General features: G+C 37.1%; 1 pseudogene; it reads right to left on the bottom strand.

Moving 5' to 3' along the window:
- Nucleotides 1–634: 634 nt before the first annotated feature.
- Nucleotides 635–982, bottom strand: LOC113610092 (cytochrome c oxidase subunit 7C, mitochondrial pseudogene; annotated as a pseudogene).
- Nucleotides 983–17,197: the final 16,215 nt, after the last annotated feature.

The following is a 17,197-nucleotide window of genomic DNA, read 5'->3' as shown; positions in this document are numbered from 1 at the left end:
TATAATTTATCTACCATATAACTCTCACATTTAAAGTATACAATTTAATGGGTTTTAGTATATTCAAATAGTTGTGCCAGGATTGTGGTTTTTTTCTCTTTATAAAATTGCCCTCTCTATCTCTGGTAATACTCCTTGTGTTTAAGTCTATTTATCTGATATTCATATAGCCAAACCAACTTTCTTAGTATTTGTATGCTGTATCTTTTCTCAACCTTTCCTTTCAGTCTCTCTGTGTCTTTACATTTAAAGTGCCTCTTATGTAAACAATATAGTTGGGCCTTACTTCTTCAAGCAGTCTGAAAATATTTTCCTTTTAATTGGAGTGTTTCATTTAATGTATTTATGAATATGGCCAGGTTTAATTCTACAATTATTCTAATTTGTTTTATTTGTCCCTTCTGTTCTTTGTTTCTTTTCTCCTCCTTTCATGTCTTCTTTTGGGCTAACGAGTGTTAGCCCAATCAGTTAGTATTTCATTCTATCACTTCTACTGGCTTTTCAACTATACTCCTTTGTATTTTTTTTAGAGTTGTTGTTTTAAAGATTATACTATGCATCCTTAACTTGTCACAATCTATTTTGAATTAATGACATTCTACTTCCCTTGTAATATAAGAATTTTACAATATAATTTTTTTTTATGCTATAAGTTTATTTACAAACATATCTAGGATGCTGAGTTCAAGAGTTTGATCCTTTTTTCAAAGAGACTGCACATCTTAAAATGCTCCTCTTCGTATCTGTCTCATGGATTATTTTTTAAGCAGTTGGTGTCTTACTATATAGAAAGATGCAGCAAATCCAGACTCAAAGTACAAAGCCATCATAGCTAGTAACCGCCACTTGTTTTCCAATGAAAATGGTAAATTCTTCCCCGGACCCTCTTCATAGCGGCTCCTACGGACCACAGAGGTTGTGAACCTCCGGATGCTTTGTCCCAACATAACGCTGTTGGAAGCCCTGCGAAAGGCGAAAGGCGCAGAAACTGAAGGCGGAAGAAATGGCGGCAGCACACCCAGCACTCCTTTCCTCACGACCTTTACAATATTATTTTAAATGTATATCCTCCTCCTCTTTAATAGTGTTGTAATATATTTTTCTCTTTTGATACTTTATAAATCCATAATGTTGTTATTATATTTCCTTTAAAAATATATATTTCCTTCCTAAATTTTAAAGAATTTAAAATTTTAATTCCTGTTTGAAAATTACCCCATGGCTTAGCTATTTTGGTTTATCTTTCCTTTGCATTCCTGTAGCCTGTCAAAAAGAGTAGAAGAAATGAAAGCGATTACAGGTGCTTTATAAATACTGGAGCATAACAAAGGCAGCTGGTGGGAGGTGGGGATGGGGTGAGGTGGAAAAGACTTGTTTTGAAGACATCAGTTATTTATAAAGTTTTTCAAATTCAAGATGTAGCTTCTTCCAGGTTCCTTAGTCAGTCTAATTAGGAACAAAGATATTTTGAGTTTCCAAATTCTCATTGAGGGTCCTTCCCGGAGCCCTGGTGGGCATTCTTTGTCCTCTGAGCTTTCCTACTGTATCCCTTATTCCTTGTCTAGTGGAATTTGAATTAGTAACATAAAACCCAGGGAAAGGAACCAGTTTTTAATACCCAAACCACCAAGTCTGAATCTGGGTTTGTAAGCCTCCAAGGCTTCATAAAATTGGAGGATAACGTCAGCTTAGGACTTACCACAAACCACGAGACATTTAAATTCTGATTTATGATTTAGGCTGGACCAGCACAAGCTATCAAGAAATCTCATGTTCCACCGTTATTTTTTTTTTAATGTAAAGTAGAAGTAAAAGGACTGAACTTGCTCAGTTCCTTCCTGCTTGGTTAATGGAATTGATTGTGGAGTTGGCAGAGATAGTTACAGGTCAAAGGAATAGAACGGACCAACTTGTGTTCCTTCTCAACATCAATTGATGTTCCTTCTCATCAATTGACCAAATGATCACAGTCAGATTCCTCTTACTCTCTGGGAGTCCAACCTTCGGCCCCAGTCAGGAGGAGACTCTGCCCCGGACTCTGCACTTAGAGGGACATGTTCTTGCTTTCCTCCTGCGGAGGAGGACACAGGGTCAAGGGGATATGCCCACCTGGAACCCATGCCTGCCCTCTAGACACTTCTCCATGGAACCCTGGAATTCCTTGCACAAATGCCCCCTAGACCACTTTCAGGTCTTGCACAGAGTTCTGTTCCAAGACTGTCCTCCCAAATTTTGACTGGGCCACAAATATGCTTACCATTTTCCCAACCACTGGCCAAAGGGCACCTGCATTCAGAGCACATGAGCAGAGCTTGGTCATGGGGCTGTGGTGTCTATGTACCTACGTGTGTGCCAGCTGAACGTCTCAAAGACGAGACAGATCTGAGCTGCTAAGGAATCCCAGAATTTAAATGCAGTCTAGCTTTCCAGGTCCCGATGAAAGTACACTTGTTAAGGTATGTGGCTAGAGCATATTTTATTCAACATTTTTAAAGGTTGAGTTATAAATTTTAAATATTTAGACATATGTATGCGGGTCACCATTTATATGCTTGTTTTGGGCCCCACAAATGTTAAAGGAGGGCCTGTCTCCATAACATTTCCTTTTCCTTGATTATAAACATGCTGGCTATAAATAACAATGGATGTTCAAAGGTCTTTAGAAACCTCAAGAACCTCAAACTATTTTTGTTTCTCTCCTTTTAAGTTTCAAGTGGTTGTGGAGAGCAGTCTAGAATTTGTTCCGGTTGATAGCAAAATCATTCACTACAAAGAGATAAAAAATGTATGGAAAAGTGTAAAATCTCTAAAGTCGAGGTATATTTTCAGAAATCTAGTACAATTCTAGCCGCCATTAATTTTTCAGATATTACATACTATGTTTCTATGTCCATGCTGTCAGAAGATCACAAGTAAATTTTGTTTTCATTCACACAACAAAAATCAGTTGAGCTTCCATAATGGGACATATTATGCTTATGCTAGGGATATACACAACCAACTATAAAACAATATAGTAAGAGCTGTCACAGAAATATGCCTGTAGAGCTGTAAAAGAGGAACATTAAAGTACTCAGTTAAAAACAGCCAAGAAGAAGAGGCTCACTGAACCTCAGGACTGGAGAACGTAAGGACCATCTAGTCTACTGCCCAGCGCTAGCGCAATAAATGAAAATAGACCCAGGCACATCACCATGAAATTCTGGAACACAAAGGGAAAGAGAGGATTATAAAAGTATCTCAAAAGAAAAATCGGGAAGATACAAAGGATCAGAATAGCCCCAATCATTTTAATGTAATACTAGAGCAATGTCATCAAAATTATAAAGTTATGAAAAATTATTATCAACTTAAATTCCAAACCTGGTCAAACTATTAACATAGTATAAGGAGAGACTAAATATATTTCCAGACAGGTACGTTCTTTTTTTTTTTTTTTATTCTTAAAATATATGAAAAAAAAAAAAAAAAAAAAAGATATACGTATTTCAGAGAAAGTTACTGGAGAAGGTGCTCCATTTTAAAAACAAGCGAATAAGCCTATATGGATGTAGACATAGGGCCCAAGTAATAGGGAATTCAATAAGAGAGAGGTCAAAGAAAACCCCCAGAATGATGACAAAGAGTAATCCCAGGATGGTATCAGGCAGTAGGACTTATCGACCCACAAAACCAGATCTTTTGATGAGAAGGTTCTCTCGGTGATGTCTCCAAAAAGATAAAATTGGTAAAAAAAATATTTAATACATTGAGACATAATGAGAGAGAATTTGGGGCTGAGTTAGTAATAAGACCACAGAAAATGCAGCAGATAAACAAAACAACTGTTAAATCTCGGGGGAAAAATACTTGTGAGAGGAAAGAAAAAAATTATAGTATTCTATGTGGCTCAGCTATGAATAGGCTTTATGTACTCACTTTAACTTAAGGACTGATGACAGAGCTAACCAAAATTATATTACAATATGTTTGTATTAAGAGAACAGAAATATTAATACTATGCATGTATTTTCTGGTGGTAGAGTGATAGGGATGAAAATCCTCATCTCCCATGATTGGTAGGTCATTATAAATGCCTAAAACTGAAAAATCAAAAAATGACACTATGCACAGAATATTTAGATACGTGGAGGTAAATATTTAAAAAACAAAAACTTAGAGTTGAAAGTGGTTGCCTCTGGGACAGGACATCAGTGGCAGTAGGGAGAAGGGGCATAGAACCATGTGTTACATAGGTTCTGTATAGGTAGTTGATGCTTTAAACTATGAACGTACATAACTTTGATTAAAATGACATTTTTTAAAAATCTGGATTTTTCTTTTTCTTTTTTTTTGCAGTACGCGGGCCTCTCACTGTTGTGGCCTCTCCCGTTGCGGAGCACAGGCTCCAGACGCGCAGGCTCAGCGGCCATGGCTCACGGACCCAGCCGCTCCGCGACATGTGGGATCTTCCCGGACCGGGGCACGAACCCGCGTCCCCTGCATCGGCAGGCGGACTCTCAACCACTGCGCCACCAGGGAAGCCCAAAAAATCTGGATTTTTTAAAAAGCTCTTATTTGGGGAAAAAAATAAATGCATGGGCTTTACTAGATGATAGTCAAAATATTTAAATGTATACAGGGTTTCACAGTGTAAAAAGTTTTACTTCCACAATCTAATAAAATTCTACCAACCTTTCTCTGTGGTAGGTTATTATTATCATCCTTTTATAGATGAAGAACTTCAAGTTTAGGGACGTTAAATGCCTTGCCAAAGTCCACACAGCAAGGATGTGGCCGAAGTGAGACTGGACTGCAGGTCTTCTGACTCTAGGTCCTTCCTCTGTGCCATGGCTGCTTTCTAAAGCAGCTCTCTGAGCCTGGGATATTTTGTAAATGCAAGGCTGCCTTATTCGTAGGATATTTGTGGAAGTGCAGTAATTTGGCGTTACAGATGGGAAGGACTTTGGAGATAATCTAGCTCAACCCTCTCATTGTACATATAAGAAATGTGACGCTCACAAAAGATTTTTCAGGCCACCAAGATATTAAGTGTACGGGAGAAGAATTTGATCAGTAGAAAGCATAGCTTAAACTTTCTTCAGTTGCTAAGGTCCAGAAGTCTTTGTATCATTCTGACAAGGTAGGACTTATTCTTATCTTACAGATGAGGAAACTGGAGCTCATCGAGACAAAGTGCATAGTCTGATTCTACAAAGAAATGGAATTTTTCTTTGAGCAATCACTCCTAGTCTACTCCTTCAAGGTAGGGTCCTCATGGATTATACAATATAAGGGAGGTAAGTTTTTTTCTGTATGAATCTGGTCCTGTGTCACTTTGCCCCTCTTGAGCACGGTTGCAATGGAATCCTTCCACGGTTAACTGATTCAATTCAATTTCTGGAATAAGCAAGCCCAGCGAAAGTAAATCCTTACCACATTTTATAGTGTCTCTCATTATCAAAGTGACCTCATAGACTTGTTTCCCAAGCATTTAAAGCCTGGTGACCTGACAGTTTTCTACTCAGAAATGACCATGTAAAACAGTCCAGCAAAGTTCCCCACAAGGCAAGAACTGAGGAAAGTTTATTTTGCTGGCAGTGCACACAGCTTTTCGAACAAGTAAGTTCTTCCTCAGGTCAATTAAACCTGTGTTCAGTAAAATCGCATGGGAGGCAAGAGGGCTGGGAATGTCAGTTATTGATTACCTCTAGGTTACACCTGGAAAGAGGCTCTCCTGACTGAACTTGATTAAAAATCATTTCCAAATCTAAATTTCCACAACATCACATCATTTTCCATTATTTCCATCCATCTTCTCTCCTCCCCGCCCCCACCCCTCTGAGCTTGCAGACTGAGGGTTCTGCGGAAGGTGTTCCAGTCATGTGTGCTTCTCAAATTGTACATCATTTAGCTGAAAGACAGCCTGACCCTGGCATGAGCCAGGGCACCACAGGGAAAGTAATGGATGCTTTTCTTGTCAAGGTAAACAGAGAATTACGGCAAAGAACTCTTAACACTTCATTTACTAGCATCATCATGGAATGAGATCCTCAACACAAGTGCATTTTCCAGGGCTCAAAGCCTAGCTATATTTCCTACTTTACATAAGTTACTTAAGCTCACAAAACCTCCATTCCTCAGCTATAAGACGGAGATAATAACGTTTGTCTCACCCATTGTTTTGAGTATTAAATGAAAGAATACATGCAACGCCACTACCTATAGTTCCTGCCACATTGTAAATACACTTTGAATGTTAGTTCACTTCCCTAAACTCTGAAAGTGTCAAAACTCCAAAGGAAAAAATATATATCTCTTACTTCCCTGACTCGTTGGTAAATATGCTGTATTGATGCCTCAGCCATGGGCTGGCCTCATTTGCTAATAAGATGATATCTTGTATCTAATGGTAGAACATTCCAATCATTTACATAGATAAACTCAATAAAATAGAGTTAGATGCCAAAACTGGACAAAAATGAAATTACACCCCTAGGGTGTTGAAGTTTTTCCAGAGAATATATGAAAATAAGAATTTTTAAAATTTGATCATGGATTCAGTTCTATTGTGAACCAAATAATATGCCTATTTGTAGCAATGGTCTATTTCTGTCACCATAAGATACGAAAACGACAAATATTTGTGGCAAGGGAGGAACTGGGTTCAAATGCTGGCTCTTCTACTCATTAGTTGTGTAACCTTAAGGAAAGATCCTCTCAATTCTGAGCCAGAGTTTCCGCATATGTAAGATGTATATTGCCTTCCTTAAGGGACATGGACCTGGCTCATACTAAGTCAACAAATGATAGCTTCTTCAAATTGATTTATACTACTGAAAATGAGATTCATTCCACTGATACATTCTTCCAACAGGTTCCATTATTTACTTATATTGATCATCTATGATTATCAAGTTCACACTATTGGATAGATGTAAGGGAAAAAGAGAAGGGGCCCCAACATTTATTTTCTACTCTATACAAGGCACTGGGCTCCATGCTTTAGCACATATCAATTATGTTATTTGTTCCTACTAAAATCTGTATGAAGGAAGAACTAGGCTGCCCATTTTATTAACACCTAAGGAAACTGAGGCTTGCAGAAGTTAAATGCATTGCCAATGGTAAGTAGCAGAGCATGGATTAAAATCAGGGCATATCAGATTTCAAAGCCCACATCCTTCAGTTCGTCAGACATGGAGGTATTCCTTAGGGATTATAAAGGATGGGAAGCAACCTGCATTTTAAGAGCATTTCTTTTTCAGAATCCTGAGAGAAGCAAAGAATCTCTGTGTGTACTCTAATGAGAGTAATATTTTCCCCAATTTATTGGTTCCCTTTTATTTAGCATTTCCCAAATCCTTGAAAAAGTGAATAAGGATAAGAATTTTTCTTCTAGTTGACTGTGAAAAATGGGTTCATCAAAATGCACGAATGTTTCTTGATTACAATGGCATTTTCTCTAAGTCTTTTGTTTTACATATTATCTGAACCTATCACCTTCACTAAGTTGTGGCTCTTCTCTCTCTCATTCCTTTCTTTCTTTTTATTCGAAGGGTACCCGGGGGTTAAAAGATGTACCTACTTGTAAAGACAGAAAATCAAAAGTAATACTTTTATGAAAACATTTCCATTGATCAGAAGGGGAAAATGGATGCTTTTCCCCTTCTGAGACCAAAACAAGCATTCTTTTGAGTTAAGTGAGCCCTTCACACCAGGGTAATACCTATTGGAAGTTTGTTCTGTGAAAAAGCAACACATCAGGTAAAATTCAGACATGTCCAGCAGAGTATGTCTTTGTCCAGAAGGTGGAAGAGAAAGAACGTTTGTTGAGAGCATGTGCAACTGTCTTATACCCTGTCTGAGGTTATAGTTTTCCCATGACCTTACAAGATAGGGACCTTTGTCCCCATTTTACAGATAGGAAAACTTAGGCTCAAAATTGGTTAAGTAAACTTCCTTTTAAAAAGTCCTAGGAAGTGGAAGAACTGGGATCTGAATCCCATATTTGACTGACTCAAAATAAAAGTAATTTTCATTTATTGTATCCCTGTCACATGCCAGGTAATTTACATAATGATCTCTAATGCTCACAACAATATTACAAGGTAGGTGCTGTTCTCTTCATTTTTAAACATCAGGAGACTGAGGTTTAGGTAGGCTAAGAAACTTTCTCAAGGCCACATGGTTAGGAAGAGGTAGAGAGCCAAGATTTTAACGTCGGCTTACCTGTTTCCAAAGCCATCCCTTTTCACAGCGCCATGCAATCTCCTGCCAGAGTTAATGACCATGCTGACCTTAATTAAGACAAATTGGGGGACTTCCCTGGTGGCACGGTGGTTAAGAATCCGCCTGCCAATGCAGGGGACACGGGTTTGAGCCCTGGTCCAGGAAGATCCCACATGCCGCGGAGCAACTAAGCCCATGCGCCACAACTACTGAGCCTGCGCTCTAGAGCCTGCAAGCCACAATTACTGAGCCCACGTGCCACAACTACTGAAGCCCACGTGCCTAGAGCCCGTGCTCTGCAGCAAGAGAGGCCACTGCAATGAGAAGCCCGTGCACCACAATGAAGAGTAGCCCCCACTCACTGCAACTAGAAAAAGCCCACACGCAGCAATGAAGACCCAAGGCAGCCAAAAATAAATAAGTAAATAAATTAATTAAAAAAAAAAAGAAATTGGTAGTGGATGTGGAAGCAAGAAGAACCTACAAGAGAATGCCACTGTATTCTTGGAATTCATGCCAATTAGGAAGCAAATGAAAGGCATGGTGAATATGTTTCATGCAGTTTGAGAAACAGATTTTTGAAAATGAAAAAAAAAAAAAGAAGGGAAAAAAGGAGTCAACCCATGGGACAGAGAAAAAGAAGAACTACAAGTTCCTAAAGTAAAGTTGTGACAATACAGTCATACCTAATGTCAGATAGAAATATAAGTGCAATAATCTAAAGAAATCCATAACCCAAGAAGGTCTCTGATATTAAAAGAATAGGAACAAATGAGGGGAAAGTCTCTCTGAGAACCTCGGGCATGTTTTCACTGATTAAAAAAAAGGTACTCAAAATAACAAAATGATCCTTTTGTAGTTAACTCTGGGTAAACATTAAAAATATAAAGAATATGAAGTATAAAAAATAAATAATAATAAGTTAACAGTCAGCAGACACAACACCTGCCTTAGTTGCATTTACAGCTGTATTGTCATTCTGGGAAAAAAAAGGATTCTCTAGTGATTGGTTCCTAAGAGCCCCACACAGCTGTGTGGGAGAATATGTAGGATCCCCAAAGTCACCAGCCTTCGAGTCCCAAGTTAAATGTTAAAATATCTTATGGAAGGAAATTGGTGAATAGAATTAAAAGGATGCAGGAACTGGGGGAGGAAGACGGCAAGAGGATCTAAGAACGATGGAAAAAAGAAGACAAGAAGTGTAAAGTAAACCGCATCTGTATATACATATGGTTGAAATTGGAGTTAGATTAGAAATTACTCAGAGGCTAATTAGTGCTCAGAGAGAATGCCTTTGTCACCGGCTTGATCTAAGTACTTTGTTATATCCATGAACAATGAGGGTTGGGCTGTGCTGCCTCAGGGTAGTGAGTAATGGCCTGCACCATCTGTGGCTGTTTTCAGGCACCTGAACCCAGGAGGATCCACCCTCTGTAGGAACCATCACACACTGGGTATTGAGTGTGTGCTGTCTTCTTCACGGCCTGGGCAGACCCCTTGCAAGAGTAAGGAGCCCTGATCTTGGAATAAGGGAGATTGTTACTGGGAATAACCTGAAGTCACTGTCTTGGAAAGGTTCTCTTCTCTAATGAGTCCTTTCTTTTCTTTTCCTTGTCTCTTCTTTCTCTTCTTTTCTTTTTTAAACGGTGTAAGAGTAATAGATGTTGTACTACTGTTCTTCAAAGAAGGAAAAGGAAAAGGAAATGCAGAGTGGAACTGCCTGTGACAGAGGGGAAAGAAGATGAGGAAAGTGACCATAGATGAGAAATATGGAGGAGGAGGAGGAGAAGAAAAAGAGGAAGAAGAGAAAGAGGAAGAGGGGAAGGAAGAAGGAGAAGCAGCAACAGGATTCAGAAAAAAAGGTAAAAACAGAAAAATGTTTTTGAAAACCTTAAAGGTAAGTATGAGAGACCATGGATTATTGTTAGGTGTTGGTGTCATACCTGAGAATCACATTTTCTCATTTATAAAATGAAGGTAAATGTACACAGTCCTTGCATGGTTTTGTCAGATTAATAATAACAATTATTTCATGAAGTGTTGACAGAATTAAGTGAATTAATGCATGTAAAGTGCTAAAAGCATGTCCAGCACACAGAAAACGTTGAATATTGTTAGCAATCATTGTCATTGTTGTTGATGTTGTTAGTAATAATATTAGTATTATTGGAAAGTGTGTAAAGTGCCAAACATTGCCAGATGCATGTAAGTTTTTAATAAATGACTATTATGACAATAATAGAGTTATTGTTACTATTGTTATTACTATTTGAATAAAAATGGGACGTAAACCTAACTAAAACATTAATGAAGAAAACATACCATAAATGAAAAGACAGAAAACAAGAAGGCCATGGGAAAGCAAAAAACAAGATCAAAGTAACGTTAAGTTAGACAAAAGTTGAACTTTCATACAATATAGCTATATATCACAAATTAAAAACAGAAAGTGAAACAAGGAAAGAAAACAATTTCATGTTAGAAATGGGGAGAAAATATAATTTGCTGATACTATGATTCTATGATAGGAAAACATGAGAGTATCAACTGAGATAAAACTGATAACAAAGTTCAGAAACATAAGTTGAAAGATAAGACGGCAAAAATCAAGATTGTTTCTCTATACAGAGATATAAACAACATGTAAAGAAATAAAATCTCATACACAATAGTGTATACAATAAAACTAGATTTAGAGCAAGAATAAGAGCGAGAGAGAAAGATGTGGATATACTGATACACTCATGATATCTAAGGAATAAACTAAATAAGAAGTGTGCAGACTTTGACAAAGAAAGTCATAGTCTTTGCTCTTGGACAAAAGGCTTAAATAAGTTCAGAAATAAAATATATTTATTGTGGGGAAAATAAAATGATTATTAAATTTATTTAGAAGAAAAAAACCACATGAAATTTAGCACACACACACAAAAATAGAAGAGCAATGAGAGCTAATTTTCCCAACCTGTATTAAATAAAATATAAAGCTGTACTAAGTGGAATACAAGGCACAACTGTTAAGTGCTTTACATGCATTAACTAATTTTATCTCATACATAACATTGCTGTGAGGTAGGTACTATTTTTATCTCCACCCAAGACAAAAGCAGAGCAGTCAGCTTAAGTAACAACCATCCCCATTCACACAGCTGGTAAATGTGGGACTGTATTCAAATCTAGGCTTCCCATCCCCAGAGCCTGTACAAGATGTTTTAGAACTTAATATATAATAAAGTTTTAATCATGTACATAACTTAAAATGTCAAATGATACCTCAAAGCTTCAAATGAAATGCAATGTCTCACTTATACACCAAATTCCCACACCCCAGAGGCTGCCACTTTCAATTATTTTAGTGTTGCTGTTACTATCTAACCTTATATTTCGAAGTGTAAAGCTTACATTGCTATTTCTTGATATTTTCAATTTTAGACCGTATCTATTGACTTCCAAGTCGGAAAGATGAGAATTTATCTCTCTTTGGCACAATAGTTTCCTATCCTCACCTTATGGTAATTAAACAACAGCTGGTTAAAACAATACTACGTTATAATAATATAAATATTATTCACAAAGTCAGGTGTGGACCATGATCATATTTTCCTTCTTGTAACAATGCCCCACCGCTTCTTGGAGTTAACTGTTGTCCCATTTTCTTAGTTGTTTTGTCTTCCATGTACCTATCACTAATTAAGTCCCCCAAATCTCCTCTATAATTATAAATGTCCTCTTGATATAAATCAAACACATCAATCAATTCTATTAGTTTCATTTTCATTTTTCCTTGGAAATATCTTGATGTGTGCCATCTTCCTGCTTCTATCCAGAAAGAATGGTCTCTAGACAACCTTCACAGATGCCATCTGGCTAAATCACTGTAATTCCAATTCTCTCTTGTGTTGAGTTTCTTCTTCCTGGATCTTGTGTTTTTCTTTCTTTCTTTTGTCTTTTTTAAAATAACCCCCTCATATTGGTGACACATATCCTCAAGTGGCTTCCTGAGAAAGTGTCTAAGGGATGTACAAGTTTAAAAACTTGCTTTCTCTGAAATGTCCTTATTCTACTCTCACAATTAAGTAAAGGATAGCTTGGATGAGTATGAAATTCCAGGTTGCAAATAATTTTACCTAAGAAGTTTGAGGACATTGCTTCTAGCTTCCAGTGTTGCTGTGGAGATGCCCAAATGAATTCTGATTCCTGATCTTCTGTATGTGACTTGTTTGGTTTTTCCTCAATGGAAACTTTTAGGTTCTTCTTTTTAACTACAGTGTTTTGAAATTTCACAGTCATGTATTTTGGTGTGGCTATTTTTTACTCCATTTCCGGGCATTTGATGAGAAGTTTCAAACAGGGAATTCATGTCCTCAGGTTTGAGTAATTTTCTTATACTATTTCTTTGATGATTTCCTGGTTATATTTTCTTTATTCTCCCTTCTTGGAACTTCTGTTAGTCAGATGTTGGGCATTGTGTGTTGGTCATCTAGTATCCTCTCCTTCTTTTTTGTATTTTGATGTCTTTCTGAGAGATTTCCTCAATGTTACCTTCCTTGTTTTCTACCAACATGATTTACTTCTACTATCACATTTTAATATGATGTTTATAATAGAGTTATGTTTTGTTCTCTAAATGTTTTATATATACATATGTATACATATATTCTATCTATACATACATATATACTTATTATATTCCCATTTTGTTAATACAATATATTATCTTCTCTTTTTAAAGATATTGCTTTTATTTTGTTTTGAAGTTTTCTTCTGCTTGTCTTGGCTTCCTCTGAGTTCCCTTTTTGTTTGTCTATTGATGTCTCTTTTTCATGTTAAAGACGTTTTTCATATGTTTGTTGAAACTTGGCCTGTGTTCTTATTTGAAAGTGTGGCATTTAAAGCCTAAACACAAGAAAAAAAACCCAGGATAATCCTCAAAAATTTCAACTCTTCTTGAAGGCATCAGAGTACTGAGGTGACATAGCAACTAACTGGCCTGAAATGGAAGGAAATGCAAGCACTTCCACAGAGAGGTGGGACATGAGTACTGATTCACCTATAGCAGAGCACAGGGGGCAAAGAGCACTACCATACAAGTGAGTAAGAATTCAGCTAAAATTTTTTAATGAAATGCTAAAGGCTAGCAAGAGAGACTAGAACCCCTGGATGCTATAGATAAAACAGGAGTCTGCACTCAGTCCCACATTCTTCTCCATGGACTTACTCATGGCTTATCTGGAAAAGATTGGAGGAAAGGTGGAGATTGGAGAAAACCTCCCTTGGTGATGGAAGACTGGAGTAGGGTAGTGGGTGCACTGCAGAAAAAGTACAAAGCCCTTCCCAGACACTTCTCTCCAAGGAAGAAAAGCCTTAAGTCTTTGGAGGCAGGGCAGGAAACCCTGTTACCCCAGGATCCAGTAGAAAACCCACTGCACTGGGAGAAAAATAAAATTAAAAAAGTCTAACCCTAGGAAGAGGCAGGAGGCTATCCTGGCCTCCATAAGAGGTCAACCACTGGAGAAGGGCAATGATCACTGAGAATTGTGTCCCCCAAAAGATATGTTGAAACCCTAAGCTGCCCCCGCTCAAGTAACTCAGAATGTGACCTTGTTTGGAAATAAGGTCACTGTAGGTGGAACTAATTATGTTAAGATGTATTAGTTCTTAGTATTATATCAGTGTATCATAGTGTATAATATATGGTACTATATACTAATATAGTACTATATTATACTGGTATTATAATACTAGTAGCAATATTATATATTAGTATTAGTTAACATGAGTACTGGAGTATGGTGGGAACTTAATCCATTATAACTGGTGTCCTTATAAAAAGACTGAAATATAGACACAGACAGAGACACTGGGAGAACACCATGTGAAAATGAAGACAGAGATTGGAATAAACGATGCATCTAAAAGCCAAGGAACACCAAGGATTGCCAGAAAACTATCAGAAATTAGAAAAAAGGCATGGAACAGATTCTCCCTCAGAGCCCTCAGAAGGAGCCAAACCAGCTGACATACTGATTTCACATTTATAGCCTCTGGAACTGTGAGAAAATAAATTTCTGTAGTTTTAAGTCATGTGATTCTTTATTATAGCTCTAGGAAACTAACACACCTGGAAAGAAGAAAGATGAGAGATCTCCTCTGAGGCACAGACACATAAAGAAGGCTTAAAGCTGAGGATACAGCAGAAATATTGAGAGAGAGAGAAAAAAAAAGAAACGACAAATGGGCCTCCACCCTAAACATAAGGTAATACTAGAAGAATTTGAAGCCTTGATTCACTGAAGATGACAACAACAATAAAATGCAGAACTAGCTCAGTTACTGTTTAGATTGACACAGCCCCCTGTATATTGACCTTGTAAAACAGTATGCCTATTTCCAGACACAAATACTGTTTACCTGAGGCTTTACTGTTCTAGACACAATAAAATAAGAAAAAACAACCCACTGAAAAGAGACAAAGCAATCAAGAGAATCAGATTCAAATATGAACAGATATCAGAACCATAAGATAAAGAATTAAAAATAACTATGATTAATATGTTAAAGTTTCTCATGGAAAAGATGAACGACATGAATGAACAGATGAGGAATTTTAGCAGAGAGATAGGAACCATAAGAGTCAAATATAAATGCTAGAAATAACACACACAAACACACAGAGTACTAGAGATGAACAATGTCTTTGACAGACTCATCAGTAGACTCAATACAGGTGAGTAAAAAATAAGTGAACTTGAAAGCAGGTCAAAAGGAATTACCCAAACTGAAATACAAAAGAAAAATCAGAGTGAAAGGAAGCGAAAAACAAAACAGAAAAGACTGGGCTTCCCTGGTGGCACAGTGGTTGAGAGTCCGCCTGCCAATGCAAGGGACACAGGTTCGTGCCCCGGTCCAGGAAGATCCCACATGCCGTGGAGCAGCTGGGCCTGTGAGCCATGGTTGCTGAGCCTGAGCGTCTGGAGCCTGTGCTCCGCAACGGGAGAGGCCACAACAATGAGAGGCCCGCGTACCGCAAAAAAAAACCCCCAAAAAAACCAGAAAAGACTATCAAGTAACTGTGGGACAATAGCCAAAGATTTAAAATTTTAATCCCAGAGGAGAAAAGAAAGAAAAAATACTTTAAAAGATAATAAACAAGAATTATCCGAGAATAATAAATGACATCTTCACAGATCCAAGAAACTCAGAGAACCTCAAGCAGGGTAAATTCTCCCTCCTCATTTCCCAAAGACAGATTATATTCAAACTGCTAAAAACCAAATTTAAAAAGAAAATCATGAGAGCAGCAGTGAAATAAAAAGACATATTACATACTTACACAAAGATAAGAATCACAGCAAACTTCTTGTTAGAAAATATAAAAGCCAGAAAACAAGAGTCGCATATTTAAAGTGCTACAAGAAAAAACAAAACAAAACAACTGTCAACCCAGAATTCTATACCTAGTGGAAATAAAAGTGAAGTAAAGACTTTTCCAACAAACAAAAATTGAGAGAATAAATTACAAGCAGACTTGTCCAACAAAAAAATGTTAAAGGAAATTATTCAGAGAGAATTTATAGCTGAACAAAGAAAAAAAGAGAAAAAAACTTGCTTCTGAACAAAGAAAGGACAATCTCCAGAAAGGACATTTTCTTATTTTAATTGCTCTAAAGAAAATTGACTATCCACAGGAAAAAAATTAGCAAGATGCTAGATTTTAATTCAAACATATAAATAATTACATTAAATGCAAATGGTCTAAGCACATAAAGTAAAACATAGAGCTTGTCAAATTGGATTTTTTAAAAAAGCAAGATCCAGCTATACTTTTTCTATAGGAAGCACACTTTATACATATAGACATTAAAAAGAAGAAAAAGGATATATCATAAAAAATTTTAATTTTGAAAAATGCTAAAATAGCTATATTAATATCAGACAAAATAGACTTCATAACAAGGAATATTACTTAGAATAAAGAAAGACATTGCAGGGCTTCTCTGGTGGCGCAGTGGTTGAGAGTCCGCCTGCCGATGCAGGGGACACGGGTTCGTGCCCCGGTCCGGGAAGATCCCACATGCTGTGGAGAGGCTAGGCCTGTGAGCCATGGCCACTGAGCCTGCGCGTCCAGAGCCTGTGCTCCGCAATGGGAGAGGCCACAACAGTGAGAGGCCCGCGTACCGCAAAAAAAAAAAAAAAAAAGAAAGACATTGCATAAAGATAAAGGGGTAAATTCACCCAGAACATATAAGATAATTGTGTATGCACCAAAAACACATAGCTTCATAATACTAGAAACAAAAATCAATAGAACTGAAAGGAAAAAATAGACAAATCCATGATTGTTGGTAGAGACTTCCACATTGTTCTATCAGTAACAGATAGAATGTGTAGATAGAAAATTGGTAAGCATATAGAAGACGTGAATAGCATTAACAACAGGTTTACTCTTGAACTAATGAAAGAAATCAAAGAAGACCTAACCTAATAGATATACCATCATTCATGGATTGGAAGACTCACTATTGTTAAGATGTTATTTCTCTCCAAATTGATCTGTGGGCACAATGAAGTCTCAGTCAAAATCCCAGGAAGAATTTTATTTTTTAGTAGAAATCAACAAGCTAGTTCCAAAACTTGCATGGAAAGACAAATGAACTAAGATAGCCAAAATAATTTTGAAAAAAAAGAATAAAGTTAGAGGACTCACACTACTTTAAGACTTACTATAAAGCTATAAAAACTAGCACGGCATGTTATTAATGATAAAACAGATAGGTAGGTAAATAGAATGGAACAGAATAGAGTCCTAAAACAGCTCCCCTCCCAATCAACGTCAATGTAGTCAATTTTCAACAAAGGTGCAAACACAAGCCAATGAAGAATGGATAGTCTTTTCAACAAATAATGCTGGAACAACTGGAAATTTATATGGAAACAAGGGAACCTCAACCCATACCCTACCTCATACACAAATATTAATTTTTAA

Source organism: Aethalodelphis obliquidens, unplaced genomic scaffold (assembly GCF_003676395.1).
Source record: "Aethalodelphis obliquidens isolate GAN/ISIS:26980383/991018 unplaced genomic scaffold, ASM367639v1 scaffold61, whole genome shotgun sequence".
NCBI classification, from domain to species: domain Eukaryota; kingdom Metazoa; phylum Chordata; class Mammalia; order Artiodactyla; family Delphinidae; genus Aethalodelphis; species Aethalodelphis obliquidens.
Note: the sequence above shows the minus strand (reverse complement) of the source record. Positions and strands in the feature narration are given on the sequence as shown.